Raw genomic sequence first — 12868 nt, forward strand, 5'->3', positions numbered from 1 at the left:
CCATTGTTTCTGTAGGCATTCAAAGCAGCTGGCAGAGGGATCACTTGGATGTGAAAGGAAGGCTCGGCCGCTGTTGTTACAAACTGGTTTCCCTTTTGTCCTTTCTCTCAAACCAGATGTAACCACAGGCCAGAAAATGGTAAAATGTGGCACTCCTTTGAGTGCAGAGGTGGGCTGAGCAGATCAGAGAAGCATAAGGGCTTCTCCCCCAGCTCTGCTGGCTGCTGCCGATGTGTGCGGCTTCGTCTTCTCTTCAGACCTCCGTCTGCCCGAGGGATGCAGATGGCCGAAGGGGAGACTTTCCCCTGCCTGACAGTAGCCAAAAAAAAAAAAAAAAAAGCACCGGCATAGCCCTTGAAGATAAAATAGAATCGCTACCTCCCGCAATATTTTTGGTAAAGCTATTCTAGAAGTTCGCTTCCTTCCTTCTAGCCTTTGTATCTCTACAGGTTTCCCTCTATTTTTTTCTTCTGCCCTCCTGAAACAAGAGGAATGCACTGGCCGGGAGCCAACCAGGGCTCAGCGCGGGGTAACGTTTCACTTCAGATTTACGGGAAGGTGTTGGGAGTAAGAATCTGGTTTGGTGAGTTTGGGGCAGGGAGTAGCCAAGAGACAACCTCGCTACTGTGAGCGCGGGGAGAAGGGGAGGAGAGGGGGGGGACGACAAAAAATAAAACGGCCCCGGAGCTGGGGGAGATCCCGGCTTTTACTCCCCGGGGTCCGGGAGTGCGCTGAGCTCCGCAGCGGGGAAGAGGCGAGCGCTCCCCAGTCCCAGCCCAGCCCCAGTCTCAGCCCAACCCCGGTCCCAGTCCAGCCCCAGCTCCGCGCCGCTCCGCGCAGGAATGTGCGGCTTAGCGCAGGGGCTTTGCCTGAACTGCTTGAACTGCTGAGCGCGGGGCTCTCCCCACGTCCTACTTCTCAAAAAGACTTCTTACAGAAAAAAAAAAAAAAAAAAAAAAAAAAAAAAAAGTACAGCGAGCCAAGAGTGGAGGCTCGGATCGGCTGTTGCTGCGAGCGGCAGCGTTGCGAGGAGTTGCTCAACTCTCACTTAGCAGCGGGGCCGGAGGGACAATGCGCTAAGTCGCTGCCCCACGGCTTCGCCTTCCCCGGATGGTGCCGGCGGCGGCGGGGCTGCAGGTAGGTGCCGCGTTTTGCTCTGTCGGAACGGCAGCGGAGCGGGACAGAAGTTTGCTCAGACTGCACACTTGGGAACACGGGTCTTTATTTATTTTGGTGTGTACATATATGTATATATTTTGTGGGCGGGAGGCAAAGAGAAAGGGTTACGAAGGAGTTTCGGGGGTCCCTTCTCATGCCTCACTGCGAGCAGGTGGCAGACGAGGGGTGGCAGCAGGCAGTAACCGAGAGCAGGGAGAGATTCACCTGCGGGCGAGAAACTCAGAAATTGAGAGAGACGTTCGTCCGTATCAAAGCAAATCCGCAGCCCCGATGTCTCTGGAGGACCTTTCGGAAGGAGTGTTTGGTTTGTTTGGCTGTTCCTTGTTTCCCACACAAAGCACAGCAGCGTGTGCGGCAAACTCAGGGCTGGCAGGTGGGCTCCGGCTGCTCAGCGCCGGCAGCGCAGCAACGGGATCTGACCTGGGAAAAGTTTCTGATGTCTGTCTTCAATGCATGGATCGACCGGGGAGGGGGTCAGGCCTCGCCTTTGCTCTGAGTGTATGTGCCTAGATGGGAAATGCCGGGGGCTTCTTATTCGTGTTGTAAGTAGTTGCTGTGAGTTGCTGTGAGTTTGTCGTTGTTTTGTTTCAGGGGGAAATCTGCACAGCTCATTTCCTTTTAGGAATTTAAAATAAACCTTTACGCTGAGGCAGTAAACAGACCGCGATATCCCTCCTAACGTTCTCAGCACCAGAGGGCAGGACTGCGAGATGGGGCTGCAAGGAGCCCCTCGAGGCAGCGCAAGCAGCCCGCCGGTGCCTCCGAGCCCCCGGCACGGTGCGGCCCGGCCCGCAGCTGCCGAGCTCCGGGGCACCGAGGGTGCCGCGGTCCCGCAGGGGTCGGGGCGGAGCAGCGCGGAGCGGACGGCCGCTCCCGTCCCGGCGCTCCGATAAAGCCGGCCCGCGTGTGCGGCCGGCCCGTGCCAGCAGGGCTGACAGGCCAACAAGCTGTCTGGGAGATAAACGGAGAGAGACAAATACTCTCCTTGCGCGCTTGGCCTCGCTCTCTCCCGTTCTCTTCCCAGCACATTTCCCATCCCGCCCTCCGGTTTGTTTTAACCCGCTGGAGCCGAGGGCAGGTGCCGCTGCCCTGCATCCCCGCGGTGCTTCCTGTGCGGCTGCCGGGCACTGCGGTGTCCCGGGACACGGCACAACACAGCCCCGCGCTGGGGGTTGTTAGGGAAGCAGTTGGAGCTGACTGCCGGGTCAGTACAGTCGCTAATCGCGGCAACCTGGGACGAGAAATCTTTGTTTGAAGTTTTAGAATGTGAAGGAATGCGCTGCCTCCAATAAAGCGGATTTAAAAATGTCGAGAGCCTTGGAATTAAAGTATTTAATGTTAAGCAGCAGAGATGGCAAAGCCTTCGGGTAGCACTGCTTCAATGAGAGCTTGCACTGGGGTCTGCTGTCAGGGTTGGGCACAGTTTCAGGGTGTAGCTGGGCAAACTGTAGAAACAAAACAAAACAAAAAAAAAACCAAACCACTTGGATATGAAGCAGAACAGCCTTTGCTAGTAGCTGTTAAAAATGTTTAATCACAGAAAACATTTATGGCAATTCTTATTTCTGCCATCATAGAAGTATTATTGGCTCTGACAACCAAACTGATTGTTACGGTTTTAACTGCATTCTGAAGCTGTAGTTGTTGGATTGGGCAACACCGTATTCAAAATGTACTGAAGTCTTATTTTTCTTAAAGAGCAATAGGGAAAATGGCCTGAGGGTTACTCCAGACTGGGTCTCCAACACACGTGTGCTCACAGCACTGTGGGTGACAAACTCAAGCAGATGTTGTAATCTTATGGGTGAGGCAGTAACTTACTTTTAGCTTTTCATTCAATCTGCTGGTGTTGACTGCCTGTGCGTGATCTCCCAAATCACCAGTGCTCTGATTTAGTGAGAAATTTAATACTGTGCTTTCTGTGAAGAAATGGTGATAGATACCTAAGTCACCAGATCCCCTTTGTGCCAAAACTAACAGATATCAATAACTTTGATGAAAGTAAAAATCAAAAACTTGCTTTTTAGCATGGAAGTAAATCTGATGGTTTGATCACGGAAGGGCAACCTCTACGTCTATATATCAGTGTAGGTAGCTGTCTCCTTAGTCAGGAGTTTAGATCCCCAAATCACCAATAGCCTGCACCCACAAACCCTCTCAAGGGTCACTTAGAAATTTGTTTTGTACGGGGATTTTTAGGTGCCATTTTCAATGTTCTAAAGTCGATCCTGCAAACAGGACATTTTTTGCACTTCACTTTGGAAGAAGGAAGGACTCTGACCTTTATCTTTCCAGTGAGAGGCCTAAAATAATATTTCTCTTCGCTTGTCTTTTGTGATTTTTTTTTTTTTTTTTTTTTTTTTTTTTTCCCCAATGAAATACTTCTGGGTACACCTAGCTCTTGCCAAGAATCAGGAACATCATCTCAGTAGCCTTGCAGAGACAATGTAGGCTTTGTATAGCTGTGGCTGTTGGGGTTTTGGCGACACAGTAACTCAACAGAGCAAAGCAACTTCTTAATAACTGCAGAGCTGACTACCTGATATTTGAGGGCATTTTTGCCCTTTCCAGCCTTTCATTTACCATGATCACAAGCAAGCTTTCATTTGAAAAGAAGAGAGAATTTTTTGTTATGTATTTTTGGAGTCAAAGTATATGTTTTACGAAACATACTTAGGGGCTGGATGTTGCATTTTACCTAGTTAGGTCAGATAGCAGAGGCTGAATCAGTAGGGATGGCTCATTTGGCACGACACGGAAAAAAACTACAAATGCATGAGAAATCTCTGCCATGTGGTATAAAAGAATCATGAGACAACTGTAACTTTCAGCTGTTTCTAAAGCAGGCAAGGCTTTAATGGCCACTGCAAAATGAAATGCTTTCTGTCCTATCTATCAACACAAGGACCATCTCAAAATCCACTCTGCAGAAGCGCCACTCCAAGTGATGTCATTCAGGGTTCATAATTGGTGTTTTGCCCCTGAGAAATGATTGAATATTCTCAAATTTTACCTTGAAATAAACTGAAAAACTTTATTTTGGGTTGTTTCTTTTTTTTTGTTTTGTTTTGGTTTGGTTTTTTTGGTCAAAGAAACCCATAGCATTTGAGGGTGTAGATTCCGCACCAGCAAGTTGAGGTCTTAGTAGAAGCAAAGGAGTTATTAGTTACTGCATGATCATAATCCTGGAGTTCCTGACTGAGGTGTTGGTGCTGTGTGCACTCAGATGCCACTGCGTTAAATGTGAGAATTATTGTTAGTAAGAAACAATAGAGGGGCCAGGTGGGGTGGAGCACTGAGAATGGTTAACTGGCTTGGCTGGCAGGGGGGTGAGTGCTGCCTTTGGATGCTGTTGTGCTATTTCAGCAGCACAGGGGCAATGTATTTTATTTCTTAGAGAATGGAGAGCTGATAAACAAGCACAGAAGTGAACTGTTTACTCAAGGCATAAGGCTATGAAAATGACCCTTGTAATAGCATTTGGAAGGTGACTGCAGTTATGAAAGCCAGAGAAAAGGATGTTCCTATCATGGAGATCACAAAAGGTCAAGAGCCCAGAATGGAGTTTTAACTATGAGGATGGGTAAAATAAGCAATATTTTGGCCAGGGAAAGAGAAAGCTTCAAGAGGTTTTGGCTGCACCTTGATAGCAAGGCCTTCTAAACAAGAATTGTGCCCTGTCTGGCATAAGGACAGTAATTGTCACTAAGGAAATGAGAGAGATTTGGGATATCCCATGAGATACCATGTGCTTTATGCATGTTGAGCAGGAAGCAGTGGCTGGGCTTTGAGCAGATAACAGCAAAAGTGGGGGCATCAGTTGGGTTAATAGTGGTGGGAAAGCAAAGCAAAAGGAATTGAAGTCTGAGGAGAATTTGTAATTGAAAGCAAAAAGAAGTCATCAGGGCTGGTGGAATGGACATCACAGGAAGGCTGAATGATGGGACTAATGGGGAAGTCTAATGGTGCTTGAACCACTTGAAGGTTAAGGCAGGGAAAACTCAGCAGTGAAGAGCCTGGAGCCTGAACAGGGCATGTCAAATGAATAACTTATTTCTGAGCAAAAGAAAGGAATCAAGGCAGCAGAGGGAGGCAGTAGGAGAGGGAGGTGAGGGTTAAGATAAATCATTGACGTGAATTTGCCATATTGTGAGGAAAAGAGGAAGACAGAGAATCAAAAACAAAGGAGGAAGGTGGAGGAACTGGATGACCAGGAGATGCCTGCATGGCATGGAGGAAGAAATGAGAGATCTTCATAGAATGAGTGAGAGGCTGGGGAAAAAGGTCAACCCACTGGGTACAGTCTGGTGCCTGGCAGGGAAAATCTGTGAGGAGATGCTTGGTTAGGGTTGGAAAGTCTTGCTGTTAAGCAACAAGCAGGGAAGGGACCTGGAGGGAAGGAAGCACAAAAAGGCTGTGGGTAACAGGTCCTTAAAGCTAGTGTGTGTGCTGTAATATGCACAGAAATAGTGGATATGAGGGCTGGGCAGGTAGCACGCAAGGCACAACTGTGGGAGCTTTCAAGGCTGGAGAGTGGGGAGGTGCTCGAGTGGGGAAAAATGGCACCAGCAGCAGGGAGGGGAGGTAGAGGCAGGCATGAGTGCACATGCAGAGACCTGTTCCCAAGGTGGTTTTACAGTAGAGGAGCACATTCAATTCACCTTAATAAAATATTCACATTGTTACTGTGACCTTAGGCCTTGTCCAAGCCATGTGGGTGCTTTTGGCAGTAAAATTCCTGTTGGCTGTGGATACTTCAGTTTCTCTGGAGTTCACGCTCTGGTATCCATGTCTTTATGTGAGTGCTGCTCCTCACAGGCAGCACTACTCTGCCATTAGGATTCACATTAAAGATGATGCTAATAAGGTACCTGAAGCTCAACAGATCATTGCAGATAGTAAATCTGTGAGAAGAGAGAGATTTCATTGGTGACTGTATTCAGTCTGTTGGGATTACAGTAGTCTGTCCTTTACTTCTTGGCCTTGTGAAGTGGGCAAGAACAGGCAAGGCAACTTGAATGGATGGAAAGCTGGAAGTGCCTCAGGTTGGACAAAGGTGATCTGCGCTCATTGTTGCTGCCCTGTATTGTGTCTTATGGGATTTTATGGCATAACCATGTGGTGCTGAGAAGGTTGTCTTCACCCCAAGGGCCTGCGGTGGCCCAGGAGGTAGACTGGTGTAGAACTCCCTCCAGGCAGAGATGTCCTCACAGCTACTCCCACAGTTCCATGGCTTGGAGCTCCGAATTCAGCCCGAAAGCTAGCAATTAGGCAGGGCTTTTGAAGGAGGAGAGCTGCAAGGCAAAGAGTGCTTTGTGGCAGGTCCCTTTACATGTCCTTAAGTTGTGCTAGTGGAGGTTCAGGTTGGACATTAGGAAACATTAATTCTCAGAAAGAGTGGTGAGACAGGATTGGCACAGGCTGCCCAGGGAGGTGGTGGAGTCACCATCCCTAGGAGGTATTCAAGAAACATGCAGATATGGCACTGAGGGACATGGTTAGTGGACATGGTGGCAATGGGTTGGCAGTTGGACTTGGTGATCTTAGAGGTCTTTTCCAACCATAATGATTCTATGAGGTCAGGGTTTACTCACAGGCAAGCAGGTGCACTGAGAGAGCATGTTGGATGGTGAGACCTGCAGAGTGCAAGCAGGGGATAACTAAGTGACTTCCATAGGAGAAAATTATATTGAGCAATCATAAATAACAAGGCTTCCAGGTGCTCCTTTCACACATTGAAGTACTGAGTGTTGTCTTACCTGCATGAATCCCAGGTCAGGCTGGGTGTGCATAGAATGACTGGTTCCAGACACCACACGGGTGGCTGGGCTGTCTGGTATGTGAAGGTGCCTCTTGGGCTGTTCCCTGACCCATGGCTCACTCTGGTGTTCACAAGTCCTTCTTTGAGATGTCCTTCTGAGTTCAGGATGTTTTTTCTCTTGATAATTTTTTTTTTTCTGCAAGTATCTCTCTACAAAGTTACACTCTCAGAAAGCAGTAAGACAGACTGACAGCCAGCATTAGTTTTTATTGTCTGCTAACTATATGATTCAAAGTAACAAAATTCTTGTGGAAATTCCTGTGGAAATTCCTGGCCATCAGCATTGCCACCTGCCTTGAGAAAGTTTACTGGCTCCCTGTCTGGATGATGTATGGGGCACGGTACAAAGCTTCTCGTGGAAGCAGAACAAACTGCCAGAAGCCCTAAGTGCAGTTAGGTATTGCTAAACTGAGACACTGCTGGCCTTGGTGGTTGACATTCTCCTCACAATGATAAAAGCCCAGGGAAAGGATCGGTTTTGCTTGTGGAACAGTTCCAGGGTGTTTTTTCTCTCCTTGTGGCCTTTCTTATACGCTGCTATCAGTGATTACTGACTGCAGCGAGCTCAAAGTGCTCTCATAACCTCTGTATGTGAAGTGGACAAGGTTTTGGTAAATTTAACTTTGCAGCTGTTTGGGGAATATCTTGTTTCTTTTAACCAGATGTAGGTTTCTCTGTGCATGCACAACTGTCAATGCAAATGAGTATCAGTGCTGTATTCTCAATTCCCAGAGCACTGCCCTTCAGCTGTCAGTGTTTGGGTGCCAAATGTCTAATTTGGTCTTGAGGTATCACTTTTCCATCACTATGCCATCATTTCCCAACAATAGATAAGAAATCTAAATATTTTTCTCTTCCCTTGTGAAACACTAGAGATGTGTTCTTGAGGAGTGCTACAGGAGACAGGCTGTTGAGGAGCATAGTGCTCATATGTGAGGGATGGTAGCAATGCACCTGCCTCTAGCATGAAGCATTTCCCTTCTGAATTTTCCAATAGACTCGACAGTGTTTTGTTGTGTTTCTTTTTTTTTGTTTGTTTGTTTTTAATAAGTAAGTTATTTGGATTTCCAAAGAAAATGAAAGCAAAACTGCTGATTTGCAACATTCTGATAGGCAGAGTAACAAACCTAGTTTTATGAAAAAATGCCATGTATCCAGAGACCTGTGAAATCCTAGAAGTTTAGGCTTGTAATTAAACTTCTTGCTGGTAACGGAGAAAATCAGGTAAAGGTCAGAACTCACCATGAATACTGTGAGTTCTCAAGGCACAGACTGTACAGGGAAACCAGTGTGCTGTAAGTTGGGATGGAAGTTTACATATCTTTGGACACACCTTCATATTTTTAATATGCAGGCAACTGTATGTTTCTTGGTCTTGCACTCTAATCAGAAAGGATCCTGCTGTAGTTTGGAGCTGTAATCATGCTGCCATGGGGCAGGCACAAGGCTATCTGCCCCCATGTGCAGTCATGCCCCAACAATACCCACAAACGGGTCAGACAAACCCTTTCCAGAGCTATGGCAAGTGCAAAGAGGATCAGATAAGCCTAGTAGTCATTGTGCAACTTTCTTTCTGAGCTCTGGATTCAAAGCAAAACTCAGCCAAAACCACAGGGCTGAAACTCTGGTGGACTCCACACATAGCACGCAATATGGCAGCCTGCACGCAGCCCATACTGCTGATTCACTGCTTCCCCGTCCTTCCCTGCCTGCCTTCGCCTTCCAGCATGAGTGCTAGTTTCTGGAGCTACTGCGTTCTTGGGTCTCTCTGCCTGCATGTATCGGTTATCTTGGGTCTGTGAGTTTGGTTCCCTGGTCCTGGCACAGGATGGGTGTTTGCAGTGATGCAGAGCTCATGTGGGCATACCCACGCTTAGGTCAGTATTGCATGGCTGAACACAGAGCTGCTGAGGGGAAAGCAGAATGGGTGGACCTCCTTTCCACCAAGTTTGGGAATGCTGAGTGACATGGAAGGTGAAGGAACAAGGAAACAGGCTGTTATTTTCACTTTCTTTCTACATTATCAAATCTGGGTTCCAGATGCAATGCCAAAATTCAGAGAGATGTTACCTCCAACCAGGGGAGCACAGACTTCATGTCTCCTAAAATAAACACTACAACATAAGCAGTGTGAGAACAGTGTTTCACTGCTGCTTCTATAGATCCAAACCATTCCTATTGCATTTCCTCTTCATCTAATCTTATCTATTCTGTGTTGCAATCCTCGCTGCGCTTCCCTATTTCCAAATCAAAGCACAGACTTTCTGCAAAAACCTGAATGCTGCCTCCATTTTGAAACGTGGCCTGTTTTAAACAAAAGGCATCAGTTTGTTAATTCATCGTTAATCCTTACCTGGAAAGCAACTGGTGCCAGAACAGTTGTATTCTCAAAGATCTTGTGAATGTCAATCACTGTTGAAAAGTTTTCCTCTGAACTCACGCACACTATTGTTTGTACATGTGCAACAGGGTGTAGAACGAGCCAGACAAGAAGAAAATGAAATGCATACAAATGACAGGTTCTGCAGGAAGGGCACCAGCACAGGGCTTAGGAAACCCAGCTTTGCATCCCTTCCTCTGCAAGATGATTTGATCCTTTATGAAAAATGGCATTTAAGCAGAATGTAAGCCTTTGAATATCACAGTTTCCATGTACTTTGTGAAGATTTCGACTGTTCATACCCATCTCCCAGAATACACTCTCACCCTGCTGTCTGAGCAAGACTTTAACTGTCATAGCAGTAGGAGGCTGCCAGGTGCTCTGCTGTTTGACAGCAGTATTTAGGGCATCTAAAAGTAAGGGCAGCAAAGAAAAAGGTGCTGGGGCTTGGAAGGTCAGGCTGGATGGAGGAGAAAAGAAAGGGAAGGAGGAGAAGAGGTGTGGTGGTGGGAGAAGGAGACTGCCTGGAAAAACTGACAGGCAGCAAGAGAAGTGATGGGAAGATATTGTTTGATGAGAAAACTCAAATGGGGGGAACTGAGAATTGCTGGCTGGGCAGGGAGGCAGCAGCTATGGGACCAGAGTCCTGAAGCTGGACCTATCTGAAGTCTTCGTGCAGCAACATCTCAAACACAGACCCTCCATGTGACACACACATCACTGCAATGACATATGGTGGAGTTTGATTGTGGATCTGTTTTGTTGTGTTTTTTTTTTAACCAGTTTGAAACAACAAAAAAACCAACGTATGAGCTTTGGAAGCAATGCACAGCTGCATCACAAACAAACAAACAACACTGTGTAATTCAGATCTTGCCAGATTTATACACTGTGTAATACTAATTTTCCTTTAGTGGTATATTGTTACAGTATGATCCATTCCCTTGGAAAAATTCAGTACTGGGTTTTGTTTGTTTGTTTTGCAGGGCTCTTGCCTTTTAACCTGTATGAGGAGGAGGGTAATCAATGAGTAGTTTTTTGTTCAGTGTGTAACTTATTCACTCTTTCATTGCTTTTGTCTGAAAAGAGAATTATTTCTCCTTGGCTTTTTATATGGGACTCATCTCGTTAGTATATAATTACTTCACAAACAGTAATGAGCTAATCCACAATAACCACTTGATACTAATTTACTAAAAAAACAATAGAGACACAGAATGTAGATTAAGAAGTTTACCCTTGTGTTGAGTGCACAATTTAAGATGCCAGAGCCAGACACAAGGAGAAGTTTTTATTAGTTAAATGTTTTCTACACTGGGAAGTGTACTTTAGGACTAGTTACAGATTAATGTCAAGATTAACAGGCTATTTTGGGTGAAGTACAAAAAACATATTCCAATAAGCTGAATTGCTACTTCCACTTTTCCCAAATAAGTTTCAGAATGACATTTCATTTAAAAATCTGATTAAATTTAACCATAAGAATTGGGTAGATGATCCAGAAATTAAATGTTTGCTTTGCAGCAAAACAAATTTCCTCTTTTTGTGTGTTTGCAATCTAGAACTAGCAATCTACATCAGTCACACTGCTCGCCTTATGACTTCCCAGAAAACTGAGTTTTGTTTATGATTCCCATTTTTGAAGTGCATTTCCTAGTGAGACCGCTCACAGCTCTCATCCTCTCATCATCTGCAAGAAAATTGCAGATCATAAAATGTTCCCACACCAAAATAAGGAACAAGCCATCAGTGACCATCTGTACAAAGTTTGGTTAAAGTGACTTGGCCAGTGATAGACAGGAACTGGGTGCAAAGTGAGGACAGAAAGACTTATCTAGGGCCAGTTCGTCTGCCTCCACTGCAAGTTCCTTTCTCGCAGTTCATCCCCTGCAGTGTCTCTGTGATAGCGGGGATGGCAGCCACTTGAGCATGGCTGTGAATGGATCATCTGCTGTAAGGGGCAGGGGTAGTGGGATCTGGTTTGCAGCACCTAGATTCCAAATACTGGATGCTTGGGACATCTGGTAAGAAGAGTCTGTGAGGGGTGCATGTCTACGGGCAAGTGGTTTGGGAACACCAGCCCCAGGCCACTGTGTAGTCTGGAAGAGAAACCACGAGAAGAGACCTCTTCAGCATCGTTGCTTTAGGGCTGGGAAGGGGGAATCCCAGGACCAGAGAGCCACTGAATTCAGCCCAGCAATGCAGATGACTGTAGTATTTTCCACTGACACTGCTGTGGCTGAAAAACAGCCTGTGGAAAAGATAAATGTGTCTGGTGACCTTAGCAGGGCAAAAAAAACAAAGGAGGACTAAGGGGACTGGGAGGGAAGAGGCTACAGAAAACAAACTGTGGGACAGGTGTGGTGGCCTGAGTAATACCTTTGTGAGGTCTCCAGGCATGAGATATTTCCTTCCAGAGAGAACATGGCCAGCACAATTCTATAAGAAAAGCCTCAGTGACCTGAAGAGTGCAGGATCCAAGCTTCTCTATTAATGTTAAATGTCCCAATGCAAACTAGCATAAGTTCCTTCTTCTGATATATTTTTCTAAAGCAGAAATGGACAAATGAAAAATACCTGTTGCACTGGGTGCCATGGACTCACCAGGAAATGGCAACCTTTGTTCAACCAGCATGAAATCTGCAGTCAGAAATGAATCCTGCCCAGTAAGTTTTGAGCATGAGGGTGAAACCTACGGTTCCTGAGTGGGTTGCAGTGCAGAATCACACTGTAACATTCATCGAGTAAACCCAGGTTCTGAACATGCTTATGACAACTAGTGGGTGGTTGACTCAGAGGCAGAGAAAAGGACATTAAAAAGAGAGAGAGAGAGAGAGAGAGAGAGAAGGAGGGATTTGCTTCCCTCTACTAGGCAACATGGTGTTTAAACTCCTTTCCCAGCCAGGTGTGGTAGCAGCATGCTCCCTTTCACACACCTGTGCACACACCCATGGGCACTTTCTCTGTTTTTCTGCAAGGTCACTGGCTTTGAGAGCTAAAGTACATGGTGGTAGTTTTGTAACACGCAATGGCAGCTTTTCAAAAAGTGCAGGTCTGATGTTATAATTATATTTTTGCCTATTCTTCTGCTCATTTAATGAAGCATTTGTAAACTAAGCAAGCCTGCTACTTTTCATATTCAAATCCTTGGTCAGATCTGCTGTGCAATCTCCTGTGCCAGTCTCCTTCTCCTCCCTCATCTACTCTCCTGCTTTCCCACACCAACAGAATTAGAAGTCATATCTGACCACCTTACTGGGTACAAAAATTTCTTTTTGCATCCACGGTTGTATTGCCCAAACTCTCTACCTCTGGGAGAATTATTTCACATAGAGGTAGAAGTTCTGGGCAAACTCTGCTGGCCAGATTTTGCATGTATTAGTTGTATGGTACATCACAGTGAGAAAATACAACCTGTATTTTGTGTGAGCAACTCCAGCCTGCAAGATTGGCTGTCTCACAGCAGCTCACAGTCACAGCTGTATGAT

General features: G+C 46.2%; 1 protein-coding gene across 1 annotated transcript in view; it reads left to right on the forward strand.

The window, feature by feature from the left end:
* The first annotated feature begins 1019 nt into the window (after positions 1 to 1019).
* The window catches only part of RBM47 (RNA binding motif protein 47), a 74962-nt gene continuing 63113 nt past the window's right edge, over positions 1020 to 12868 (forward strand). Inside the window, exon 1 of the mRNA XM_042871677.1 lies at positions 1020 to 1137. The gene's annotated coding sequence lies outside the window, so the exon portion shown is untranslated. The remainder of the gene's footprint in view (positions 1138 to 12868) is intronic.

The sequence above is a fragment of the Lagopus leucura genome, unplaced genomic scaffold, assembly GCF_019238085.1.
Source record: "Lagopus leucura isolate 7727_CA_CO unplaced genomic scaffold, USGS_WTPT01 Super-Scaffold_100004, whole genome shotgun sequence".
NCBI classification, from domain to species: Eukaryota; Metazoa; Chordata; class Aves; order Galliformes; family Phasianidae; genus Lagopus; species Lagopus leucura.